Source organism: Cynocephalus volans, chromosome 3 (genome assembly GCF_027409185.1).
Source record: "Cynocephalus volans isolate mCynVol1 chromosome 3, mCynVol1.pri, whole genome shotgun sequence".
NCBI classification, from domain to species: domain Eukaryota; kingdom Metazoa; phylum Chordata; class Mammalia; order Dermoptera; family Cynocephalidae; genus Cynocephalus; species Cynocephalus volans.
The window spans coordinates 185,131,668-185,144,770 of NC_084462.1; the positions used below are offsets into that span (position 1 = coordinate 185,131,668).

Sequence of the window (13,103 nt, forward strand, 5' to 3'; positions counted from 1 at the left end):
CCGCCATCTTGAAAAAAGCCGAAATAATGCTTTAGTAGGCTCTTGTGCCCAAAGCAGTCCTTGCCTAGTTTCTGTCTCATCTAATCTTTGAAAAGATGGTGATGCCAGAGAGATGAAAGCGTAGACCTCTCCCTTTGTGTTCAAGGACAATTGAGAAGCTGTTCATAGACGGAAATAGCAACATATTGGGGGAACAATACTTTTGTTTCCTCCACCTGGATGTCTATGGGGACCCACATACCTGACACAGCTGGAGATGGTAGGAACAAGGCAGAGGGACTGGGACCATCAGTAATAGAGACATGATGGGAGCCACTGTGGTTCCCAGTGTCCTGCTCTGAAGAGAAAACCAACACCAGCCCAGAAGCCCTGGACTCGCCAGTGCCTTCTCTTACCCCATGAGTCATCAGTTGTCTTTCTTTATATGTACCCAGATGTGCTGCAAACTTGTGATGCTATAATGGTAGGTACAAGTTATTATACTTCTGTCCAAACCCACATAAAGCACAGCACTCAGAATAATCTCAAATGTAAACTACAGATTGAGAATGATAATTAATGGTGGGCCAATTAAGCTCATCTATTGTAACAAATGCCATTATTCTTTGATCTCACTTCTATTAATTTTTGAAAGTTTACAGTTGTCAAAATCTTTTTCTCTCTATGTATGAAGCATAATCAATTTTTTCTATAAAATGCAAGAACAACAAATTTCTCCATCAAGTAAAGTAAAAATTGGGATTTTAAAATTAGTCCAAAGTGGCTTTTAAGACCTTAGTTGTAGACGGCTGCACTGATACCATGATAAACCAAAGTGTAGGCTGGGTCTGGTTTTGTTTTGGTTTTCTTTTCAATATCCGATATTCATGCATCAAGTTCTAGAAATGTTTCCATTGTAAAGCAGTGATCTGTTTGGATTGCACCACTGGTATGCTTCTTGACACGTTCTGCTGTACCCATGTTGACTGCCACATAGTCATCAAGGTAAAAATAAATAAATGAATAAAAATTCATGGTCTCCTCCTAGGTGCACCATTCACTGGAAATCTACTCGCTGCAACAAGAAACCTCCAATTTCACCAAGTCCTTTCACAAACTGGGAACCTTCTTGTGAATTGTCAGTGTAGCTGCAAATGTTTTATACTTGTTAGCACATCATTCCAAAAGGGAATGTTCTTAACCGGCTCATGTTTTTATCCTATTTCTGTCTGCGAAATGAGATTTATCCTTTCCTTGTTCTAGAATTAGAGAAGTTTCATCTGTTCTATGCCTTGGCGATAAAAAATGTATCTCATTGCATCCAGGATTTCATAGACCATTAGAATCTCGACATCCACCATTTCTAAAGCCTTAAGTGTGTCTTCAATGCCAAAACTGTACTTGACCATATCCTGGTTGATTTCATCAATGTATCATCCTATCAATTTCTTCTCTGGAATGAATTTCACAGTGGGGAGGACTTCAGTAGGTAACTCAATAACTAGGTTGAATCCATTTTCATCACCATAAGATATATCTTCTAATTTTAAAACTTTTCATTGCAATCTCTGGTCAAACATATGAATTAAGTTAGTTCAGTTTTAAAGTCAACTGGTCCAGCTAAAATGAGACCATCCAAATTCACTCTGTCCCCACAAGTAGACAGCTACACAGCAGTCCCTGCTGCTTTCCAAACACAGTCATGTCACTTTTCCACTCTTAAATGGTGTCAACCAAAGTAAAACCACCACCTGTTTGAGGAAAAACAAATAAAGTTTATTTGAGAACTTGATAATGGGTTCTAGAATTGGGCAGCACTCTAGACCAAAATGGTTCACAATGCTCCACCTCTCCCCACGTGCAGGTCATATTTGTAGCCATGGAAACAGAAATACCATACAGAAACACCAAATGTTCTGCCTCTAGCATTTCCTTATATGGTCATTTTTGGCAGCATTCATCCTCTGATTGGCTGGAGGTTCACTTGCTGTGATTGGCTGAGACTTGCTTGCTTAGTTACAAGAGTTTACTCTCTGGTTAGGTTGCCATGACTTTATACACCACGTAAGGTTATGCACCACTATGTACAGAGAAACGTTTAGGTAAAACCCAAAATATGTACACAGGCAGCGTTAGGCCAAATTTGTTTCAGAGTCTTCAGTTAAAAGATTCGTGATGCTCAAGCTGAGGAGGCCACTGGGCTACATCTTATGTGCCTGGACCAGACTGATGCTGTTCTCTTTGTCCATGGGCAAAACTCAAGGTTGACCAATCTCCTCTGCTGTGATTCTTTGGTAGATCCGCAGTCAACTTTTGCAGGACTTCCTTGGAGTGTGCCAAAATTGAGCCACTAACATCAACTACAACAAAGCCAAATGTGGTATCATGGTACTTTGTTATAAAGATTGAGTCTTTGTTGTACAGATGTAATCGCTCCAAGACTGAAAGGTTGGTTTCCTAGTGAGTTAATGTTAGGTTTATTTCCAAATTCACCTGCTAGCATTTTTGCCACTCCTAAAATCTCATCTTTGGGAGAAATGAGAAATGATATCATTCTGGTGCCAACGGACAGTGGAGGCCAGTGGTCTGGGCCCCAGAGCATGGTTTCCTTACACCCAAAAGGTGGAAGAAACCCTTCTCTGGCCATCCATTCCCAGGAGCTACTACTCAGAGGTCCAGGAAGCAGGAGGTAGCTGGTGCCTTGTTCTCCCAATGTGGCCATGTGTCATGACCTGGGTATCCTGAGGAGTCTGTGAACCCAGAGGGCACAGGGGTGGGAGGGCACTCACCCGTGGGCAGCCTCCACACTCTTACTGAGTGTCTTGATCCTCCAGATCTCCAAGCTCCTGTAGGCAGCACTGGGGGGCATGTCCACTTTCTGGCCTCTTCCTCCCTAAAGGTCCAGTGTCTGGTGCCATACAGGGCAGTTCCTTCTCTCCAGCAGCTGCAACCTGCTGATGTGGGCCTGTGACATCTCTTCTTCCAGGGGAGAAGTGAGGGTGGAAGGTCGATCGGAGGCGGCTGGTGCAGAGTGGGAGCTCTGTGCCCTGGTCTCCTGTTGACTCCTCTTGCAGCACCCTGCAATGAGTTCACCTGTTGGCTGCACCTTCAGCCCCGATGCCCTGTGTGTAGAGCCAGGAGGCAGGAGGCATCACCTTCCATCCTGCCAGCAGGCCGAGCAGATGAGATTACCGCTATGTTGAGGGAGGTTGATAGCTGAAAAGTTGTCCCTGTGTGAGGATGGGGGGTATATAGGGACCTCTGTACCTTCTTCTTAATTTTGTTGTGATTCTAAAACTTCTCTAAAAAATAGAATTTAGTGGAAATAAATGGCACATACAGTTGGGAGATATTTTGACCATTTCTGAGAAATTAGACTTACCATGTGATTGAACAGTACTGCTCCAAGTCAGTTGGAGCCATTCCCTGCTCTCTGAGTATTGCTGGCACAGTGACAGTCTATGAAAAGTTCCCGTCGACTCAGAGTGTGTACACGTTCCTATTTTTCTTTCCATGATTGCTCCAATCCGTCTGTTAAGGTGGGGTGCTACCTAATCACCCCATCATCTCCCCAGCACCAGCACAGCTGTCTTCTCCCTGCTTTTGTCACACTGAGGGTGTGGGTTGTCACCCTGTCTCTTAAAAAGTAGTGCACAGCAGGTCCTTGGATCTCACACATCTCAGCTCCATGAAGACTGTTCCTGTGGGCATGTCCCTAGTCATGTCGACTTTGCCCTCAAACTTCTGGGCACAATTTATGTCACCATTATTCAGGTTGATTCTTCACAGGACGCCTTTGTCTCAGGGCCTGTGACACCCAGTGCATAACACAGCTGTGAAGGTGTATCTGGAAGCCAAGCAGGAGACCTTCACTGAGGCCCCAGGCTTCCTCATCTCAGCCCCAGATGGAAACAGCTGGACCTTGGAATGGGCACCTGTGGAGAGGAGACTAGAGTGGATAAAATCTCTCTTAACTGGCCCCAACCTCTCCTCAGCCCTGGCACTGAAAAGTCCCTTACTTTTTTTGCTGCCACCAAGAAAAGCATTCCCCAGCTCCATTCTATAATGAGAAGCTGTGCTCCGAGCAGACTCAGCAGGGAAGTGGGTGGTCACTGAGTGATGTTCTCAGAACACAGACATATCTGTATGTACCTCAGTAGACCTCAGTTTATTTGCATATTAATGAGGTAGGGCATTTCATAGCTCGAGATCTGATCCAGCCTGAGAAGGATTAAATAGAAATTACACGAATCATTCAACAGTGCAATGCTGAGTGTCCAAAGCCTAAGCCTGTCAGAGAATATGCATCTCTCACCACAACACTGAGCTATGTGCGGACAGACCCCCTCCCCTTGAGAAACGTGCTCCACATTGTGAATCCACATTTGAATCGTAGGGAGAACCCATGGAACATTTATGGTTCCATAAGTGTCCAAAAGGCTGAACAGGTGCATTGACCCCATTTTGATCCCACCAGACACCAAATACAGCCCATTGGTGACTCAGACAGTGACCACTGTACTTTCCACGAGTGTCCAGCAGGACACACTGATAGTTGAGAGGCCTATTGGACACTCTTGAGGATTTCTCCAGCACCTCTCTGGGTGTCCTGAGCTCCAAGCTGCTTGACAGAAAGACCCCTGGTTCTCAGACTAACCTTGTGATGTGTTATCCAGTGCTGTGTTTCTGATTTATTCAAAACACTTGTGTTTTGAATAAATTTTGGTCTTATTTTTATCTCTACATAATAGGATTTATAAAAGTATTTACATAATTTCAGTTTATTGCCATTGCTCCTCATTTTACTAATTTTTTTGTCGGGTCCACTTGGACCCATGCACCTGCCACAATCCCTGACCTGCTCTTTTCCTGTCACACAGGCAGTCCAGGTAACATAAACTAGCCCAGGTATAGAAATGTCTTATTACTGGGATCAGTGTGTCACCTCACATTCTGATCCATGTGAGTTAATGAAGCCCTTCCTGTCCTCCAAGCCTCTTACTATTATTAAGATATCTAGAAGCACTGGAAAACTCCTCCAAATGTGGCTCTCTTTACATTATTGTGTTAGATCAATGCTCCCAATATAATAAAATATTTGTATGAATATCAGCAGTCTTTAAAAAAATTTTATTTTCTTTTGTTATTTTAGTTAAATGATGATTCACAGCCCGAGAGAAAACTTTTCTCTGGCCACTTCTGCACCCACTGCAGAGGCTGGAGCCTGAGCTCAGTGGGTACTGAGGGTTCCCTTCTTCCAGTCCTGCTTGATTTTTGAGGTCTTATTCATAAATTCTTTGCCTAGTCCTACTTTCTGAAATGATTACTCTGTATTTTCTTTAAGGGGTTTTACAGTTTCAGGTCTCATATTTAAGACTTTAATCCATTTTGAGTTGATTTTGCTATTTGACTAGAGTCTGGGAGTAGTTTCTCTCTACTATATGTGGATATCCAGTTTTCCCAGCACCATTTATTAAAGAGACTAGCTTTTTGCCAATGTATGTTCTTGGTTCCTTTGCCAAATGTCATTTGACTGTAGGTATTTGGCTTGATTTTTGTGGTTTCTATTCTTTCACTTTGGTCCATGGGTCTGTGTTTATGCCAGTACCATGCTGTTTTAGTTACTATAGCTTTGTAGTATAATTTAAAGTCAGGTAGTGTAATGCATATGGCTTTATTTATTGATTTACTTAGCTCAGGACTGCTTTGGCTATTTGTGGTCTTTTGTTGTTCCATATGAATGTTAGGATAATTATTTTTTTTAATTACTGTGAAGAATGTCATTGGTATTTTGATGGTGATTATATTGAATCTGTGGAGCACTTTTGGTAGCATGGACATTTTCACAATGTTAATTCTTCGATTCCATGAACATGGAATGAATTTCCATCTTTTTGTGTCCTCTTTAATTTCTTTCAGCAGTGATTTGTAGTTCTCATTGTAGAGATCTTTTACCTCCTTTTAAAAATTAATTCCTAGGTATTTTATTTGGTAGCTGTTATGAATAGACTTACTTGGCTTCTTTTTCTGATGGTTTGTTATTGCAGTATAAAAATGCTACCAATTTTTGTACATTGATTTCATATCCTGCAATCTTACTGAATTCATTTATCTGTTGTAAGAGTTTTGATAGAGTCTTTAGGTTTTCCTATATAGTCATGCCATTTGCAAACAGGGACAATTTGACTTTTTCTTTACCATTTTGATTCCCTTTATTTCTTTCTCTTATATGATTACTTTGGATAGTATTTTCATTACTATAATAAATAGGAGTGGTGAGAGTGGACATCCTTGTCTTGTTCTTGTTCTTGAAGAAAAAACTTTCAGGTTTTCCACTTTCAGGATGGTGGTGGTGGGTTTTTTGAATATGGGCTTTTACTGTGTTTAGATACTTATGTTCCCTACCCAATTATTTGAGAATCTTTATCATGAAGGGAAGTTGAAATTTACTGGATGCTTTTCTGCTTATCTTTTAAGAGATCTTATCTTTGTAAAAGATCATCTTATCTTTTTTCCCCTTGATTTTGTTGATGTGGTGTATCACATTTTTTGATTTGCTTATGTTGCAACATCCTTGCAACTCTGGGATGTATCCCACTTTATCTTGATGTATAATCTTTCATGTGTTGCTGTCTTCTGTTTGCTAATATTTTGTTGTGGATTGTCACATTCATGTTCATCAAGGATACTGGCTTGAAGTTTTCTCCTTTTTTCATATCTTTCCCTGGTTTTTGTATCAGGGTCATGTTGGTCTTACAGAATGAGTTTGGTTGAATTACCCATTTCAGTTTTTTGGAATGGTTTAAAAAGTATTTGTATTTGTTCTTCTTTAAAAGTTTGGTAGGATTCAGCCTGTTTTCATTATACTGAAGCCACAAGGACATGGTTCACAAACACCTGGATGCAATCTGTAGGAGCTCACAGTACACCAGGGTGGCCACGAGCAGCTCCCCCCAAATCCACTGGCTGAAACAATAGTTTCTGCAGAATGATATCAATTCTACATTCATGTCTCATTTTACAAAGCCACTATTATTCCCTTTGTGACTAATATCCACATGTATTTCTCCAGCAATTTCACACACACAGAAAAGGGGAGGGTCTCAGGCAATGGTGAACAAGAAAGTGCCTTCAGACTTACTCACAGTCCTTTAGGAGCCACAGCCTGAGCCACACCTAAGCTTCAGGTAAAGGACCTGAGACCTGGGATTTAGGAAACAGAGACCACATCCTTCATTTTTAGGGGTAAGAAAAATAAAAAGGAGATTAGAGAGTAAAGACTGTGGAGTGAGAAAATGGATTAGGAAGTAAAGGGACAACTGGACCAGATGTTCACAGTTGTCCAATGTCCACAGTTTTACCTGAGAAGAAGAGACAGATTTGAAACCTGTTTGATTTTATATGACTCTGACCCTGGCATAGACTCCCTCTTGGTGCTAACCTGAATTCCAAATGCTCTTCTAATTAGAGAATCCCACTGTGGTCTCTGGACTCTGCCCTGAGTCTGATTGGAAACACTCATCAGGTTCCCCTGAGCTTCCTCAGTTTTCTGATCCTGGTGACCACAACAAGTCATATTTGCTTTCATAAGTGACACTCTGCCTTTTGTGTGGGTGGGAACATGTCCTAAAACAATGTAGTTTTTTGTTTCTAATTCAGAGATGCCAGTGGTAGTCACAGAATCATAATTCTTGAATAATTTTCTTAGAATCTTTTAGATGCAGAGGAAGCCACAGGCCCTAACAGGAAACCAGCCCTAACCTCCTTGGCACCTGTTCCTGGGCTCCTGGTGCTCAGTGTGTCCAGCTGACCCCCTGGAGTTCCTGTGAATCCCTGTAGGGTGGTTTGCCACTGGGCTCACACTGACTTCCCCTCACCATGTGTCTTGCAAAGAAATACACTTCAGCCAATAAAAAAGATGCTTAATATTTATTTTACAACATTGGGTATACAAACTTTCCTATCAAATATTGTGGTGCACACCATACTGGAATCATAAATCAACTCTGTAAGTTATTATCATTACTCAAATCTTATAGTGCTCTTACCATACAAAATCTTCTGCAAATGTTTTTGAAAAAATAGCATCCTTAAAATAAAATTTTCAAAACTTTCAGAAATCTGTGAGTTATTTTTTCAAAAGGAACTCCCTACAGCATTTATAACATTATGGTCCTCTCCCTCCAGGACAAATCAGTTATCACCTTATGAGTCGGTAACTGGAAGTTTCATACATTTAGTGATTTTACCTGAAGTGATAGCATTTACCTTACTGCATGCAGATGTGGCAGAACATTGTAAAGGATTCATGCATTATACCAATTACTCTAACACCACACTAATGTTGCCTTACCCCACATCTCCTTAAATAGCCTCTTTATAATCATCAACCTAGAAATTCTGACTTTTGGAAGAGACATCAGAGACAAACAGCTTTCAAACCTTGTTGAAAGGACCTTATTTTGTAATGTTAACAACAAATACAGTAGTGACTCTGGGTGTCAATCCTTGGGTTCACAGTTTACCACCAAAGCAACAGTTTAGAATTCTGCACAATGGGAAGGTTACTTCAATAAAAAATCTCAAACAGGATTCTCAGAGATATCTTAGAATCATATCTATTTTCAATTTTAGTTTGCATCTGCTTATAAACATTTTCCATCCCATTTTCTAGAGATCCCTGGTAGTCATCCACCCTCATTCACTTCTTGTTCTTTTTTTCCTCTTCACTGTAATTGCTCTGTGCACTAAGGACTCTGATGCCATATTTTTCCTTGCAGCTACTGACATTGAGTCCACACCTCCCTCTTCTGTTTGGTCCTCATCAGGACAGGCTGACAAGAGGTCCTGGGTCCTCACTGCTTTGATCCTGGTGGGAGATTCTAATCATACAAACCCCTGCCCACATGTAGAATCCCTCAACATGGTCCAGTCCACGCACAAAACATAAATCCCAATCCAGTCTCTTTCCTAGTTCTCTAAATTCATTTTAGATCTGCCTGGGAGTCTTATGCTGTTCTCCATAAAGATCTCAATTATATTAGTAATAAATATTTTAAATGTGCTCATTGTGTGTCACCACTAGACTCAACACAAGAGTCTTCCTGTCTTGCAGAGGCCACAATAACTTGTGCTGTGAGCAGGCACGGAAATGACCACCAGCCATGGGTTTCTGTCTTCTTTTGCTCTGTATACTTCCTGGCTCTGAAGCCTGACAGTGAACCTGCAGAGTGAGAGGCTGCCTGCTGCTCCCCCCGAGCTTTGGGTTATGCTGAGCCATGCTACACTGCTGAGTCCTACAGAATATCTACTATGGATTTAGTCAGCTTCAGTCAGGAGTTTCAGTAATTAATTAACATTAAAAAGGATAAGTATGGACTTGTGTGCTTGAAATCATTGTTAAAGTGAACTTTGGCAGTGTGACTTGGACTGGGGCTATGTGCATGTCTTACAATGAATCATGTGTGTTCATCCAAGAACAAGCCGTGTTGACCCTGTACTCAGGGGGAGAACAACCATGTTGGAGACTGGTTGTGTCTCAGTCAGGTGTTGTTCTGCATTCTAAGTTGCTCAAGGAAGAAACTATTCAATATACAATGGATGGGTTCTGCGGTGGACACGTGTAGAGGAAGATCAATCCATATTTTAAGAGCAGTCACTACCTGAAAATTTACTTTGAGTAGGTCCACACTCCTACATGCAGGAGGCTGACTGTAACATTTCAAAATACCTCTGCTGCTTCCCATGCCTCTGTCAATAAAAATACTCATGAACCTAGGTTATAGGTCAAAGAGCCCCTGCCCCCCCTCTGGGACAGCCAAGGGGTTAATGTAACTATTGACATTGGGAGACTTATAACCCTAATAATAATAACGATTTGATGTTCTATCGTGGAAGAATCTTATAGCTATGGGAGGGGTAGAGAAGAGCCTTGTGAAATGTGGCTAGTAGGAAGAAAGAGTGGTAGGAGGAGTAGGAGCAAAAGAAGAAAAGGGAAGAAATTCATGAGGATATAGAAAGAGAAAACCACAACTAGAAAATCATTCTGCAGATTGACCAAATTAAATATCCAAGCTTGCTAAAATAGTATATGATAAAATAAAAAGGTGATTCTTGGTTTATAACTCACTAAACTGTAAGTTCTGAATTAATTGCCTGCAGAAATTCACCATTGGCAAGCCTTCACGGTCTAAACACTGAGTATTCAATTAATTTATATCTGAAAATCACTCCAAACAATGAAAAGGCATCACTGGACTCTTAGGGTAATGACAAAATGTGTAATAGGGGACAAAGAGGAGTGTCTCATCTTAGCTATTGAAACTACTGCTGTGCCCCAAATCCCCATGGTCTTTACTCTAAAATATCCCTTGGTGGCCGTAGGCACTCTGGCTCAATGAATAACAAATTAAAATTAAACTAAGTCAATGACACTTGAACTTTATTTTGACAAAATGGGATCAGATCGGACATCTCCCACAGTTAAAATAGTTAACATGGATCAGCATGAACTAAAGCATGGACTTTGAAGGAAACAGTTAATGGCATCTGTGGTCAGCACCCAAGGAAGTGTTCACTTGGTGAACTCGCATATGAGAAAACAACCAAGAAACGTCAAGGATTGCAAACAATCCTTGAGAACGTTTGAAGTTGTGAGAACACTTTCTTGGGATGTTCCCAGGAGTTGCATTATAGACAACCAAGTGCTTGAGAAGGGAGGTAATGGCCTTCTGCTCTTGAGAAAAGTATAACAGAATTTATGCATTAATGCTTCTCTCACATGCACAACTTGCTAAATGTAATAAAAGCTGTAACAGCGGCTGGGTCAGCACTACTCGCCTGAGAGACCAGTGGCCCCTGCTCTTCACCTCCATCTCGTCTGCTGTGTCTTCCTTCATGTCTCTGATCATTTTAATCAACATCCAGCACCCAACGTGGAGCGCGAGGAGGTTTTTTACTGATGGTGAAGAGTTCCGCCATCTCTTCGGGAAATTTAGAGTCGGGGCATAATGGGGAACTCCCCGTCAGTGTTAAGTGATTATATGGCAGTATTGAAATCATTGTTGACTGCTTCGGGATTAAAAATTAAAGAGAAGGTTTTGCTTTCATTATTACAAAAGACACAGAAACATTGCTATTGGTTTACTCCAGACAATAAGAACCAATTCGATTTAAAAATTTGGAGGCAGGTTGGTAAAGCTGTACGGAGAGCTCATCAGGCTGGAGAAGTTACATCAGCAGAGGAATGGGCAGCTTTTAACATGGTGGCTTTAGCCTTGCAACCTTTTCAATCTGATTCAGATGATAGCAGTCAGCGTCCTCATTCTGATTCAGTAAAGCCACAAAAGCAAATTCTTTCTCCACATATATATGAGACTCCTCCTGAGCCTCTGCCCCTCCCGTGCCCAGTTCAGAGTCTGATGACCCTTCTGATGTTCTGCTGATGAGACTGAGATTCCAAAACCTGAATTAGAAGAGAAATGTCTTATTCAATCTAAATCATACCCACCATTACCTAAGACCCCGGACGATCCAAAATTGGATGTTTTGGATGATCTTATTCAAAAACTGGCGGCTTGCTTACAGGATGCGCAAGCTTTCCCTGTTGTACAGCAGAAATCAATCCTTCCATCTGCTTCCGCCCCTGGCAATCCACATCGCATTTTTAAATTTCCAAATTCACCTCAAATGACAAAGATTATGTAGATGCTGATTCAGGGGCTCCCCAAAAGACTTCCTGACATGCCTCCTAATGGATTTTTAAATTTTCCCATTTTAAGACAGGAAATGCCTCCTAATGAAGAATTTCCTAATGGATTTTTTCAAGTGCAATATGATCCTGTCAGTTTTCAATATTTAAAGATACATAAGCAGGCTGCTAGTACTTATGGTGTTACCTCCCCTTATGTTACTGGACTTTTAATGTCTTTGGCTGAGGACAATTTATTTATCCCAAAAGATTGGGAAGTGCTTGTTTGTATGACTTTGGCATCTCTTCAATACAAACAGTTTAAATCGTGGTGGTGAGATGAAGCAGAATGGGTGTCTCGCCTAAACGCTTATCAGCGTAACGGAGGGCGTGATGTGGAACAACTTACAGGTACTGGTGCCTGAGCTGATCTTCAACAGCAATGTCAAATGAACCCTGCTGCCCTTGCCCAATTAAAGGCAATTTGCTTTATGGCTTGGCAGCGGATTCAAGACTCAGGACAATCCCCCCAAACTTTTGTTAAGATAGTGCAAGTTCCTAATGAACCCCATACTGATTTTTTGGCCCGGCTTCATGTTGCTGTCAAAAGAGCAATTAGTAATGAGAAAGCTCAGGCTGTTATGCTCGAGACTCTTGCATATTAAAATGCTAGTGCAGGCTGTAAAAGGCTAATACAACCAACCAAACAATCTGGAGTAGGTAATGATCAATTTATAAAGGTGTGTCGAGATGTCGGTTCAGGAACATTCAATGCCAGTCTTCTTGCTGCTGCCCTCCGTTCTGGGTTATGGGCAAACAGAGTAAAATGTTATAAATGTGGGAAGATGGGCCATATTAAAAATCACTGTCGTAAGGGCAATAATCCTCCTCCAGTGGCACCAGCCATACCGCCTGGAGTTTGTAGACGATGTAAAAAAGGAAAACATTGGACTAATGGATGCCGATCTAAGAAAGACAGAGATGGTAACCCAATTTACAGTCGGGAAATGGGCAAGTGGGCCCAGCTTGGGGCCCCAAGAAAAACAATACGTGCTCTTTCAAGTTCCAATATCCAGTGACTCCCACCACTCAGGAGACCAATTAAAAAAGGGAGCACACAATCTTTTTTCATGCAATGCCAGGAAGCGCTGCCCTAGATATTCCCTGCATACAGGATTTCTCACTTTCTCCTGAAGATGGCATTAAATTAATTCCTACAAATGTTTATGGCCCATTACCAAATAATTCAATGGGGTTGATAATCGGCCGAACTAGCTTAACTAAACAAGGTGTAACTGTGCATATTGGAGTTATTGACTCTGATTTTACTGATCATATACAAATTATGATGTCAGCTAGCCAACCGGTGAATTTTAAAATTAGACAAAGAATTGCTCAATTGTTGCTTTTGCCCTCTTTAAAAGGACAAACCAGT

The 13,103-nt window shown here is 41.3% G+C and overlaps 1 pseudogene; it reads right to left on the reverse strand.

Annotated features, from left to right (window-relative positions):
* Positions 1-979: 979 nt before the first annotated feature.
* Positions 980-2,848, reverse strand: LOC134372825 (eukaryotic peptide chain release factor subunit 1-like; annotated as a pseudogene).
* Between the last annotated feature and the right edge of the window lie 10,255 nt (positions 2,849-13,103).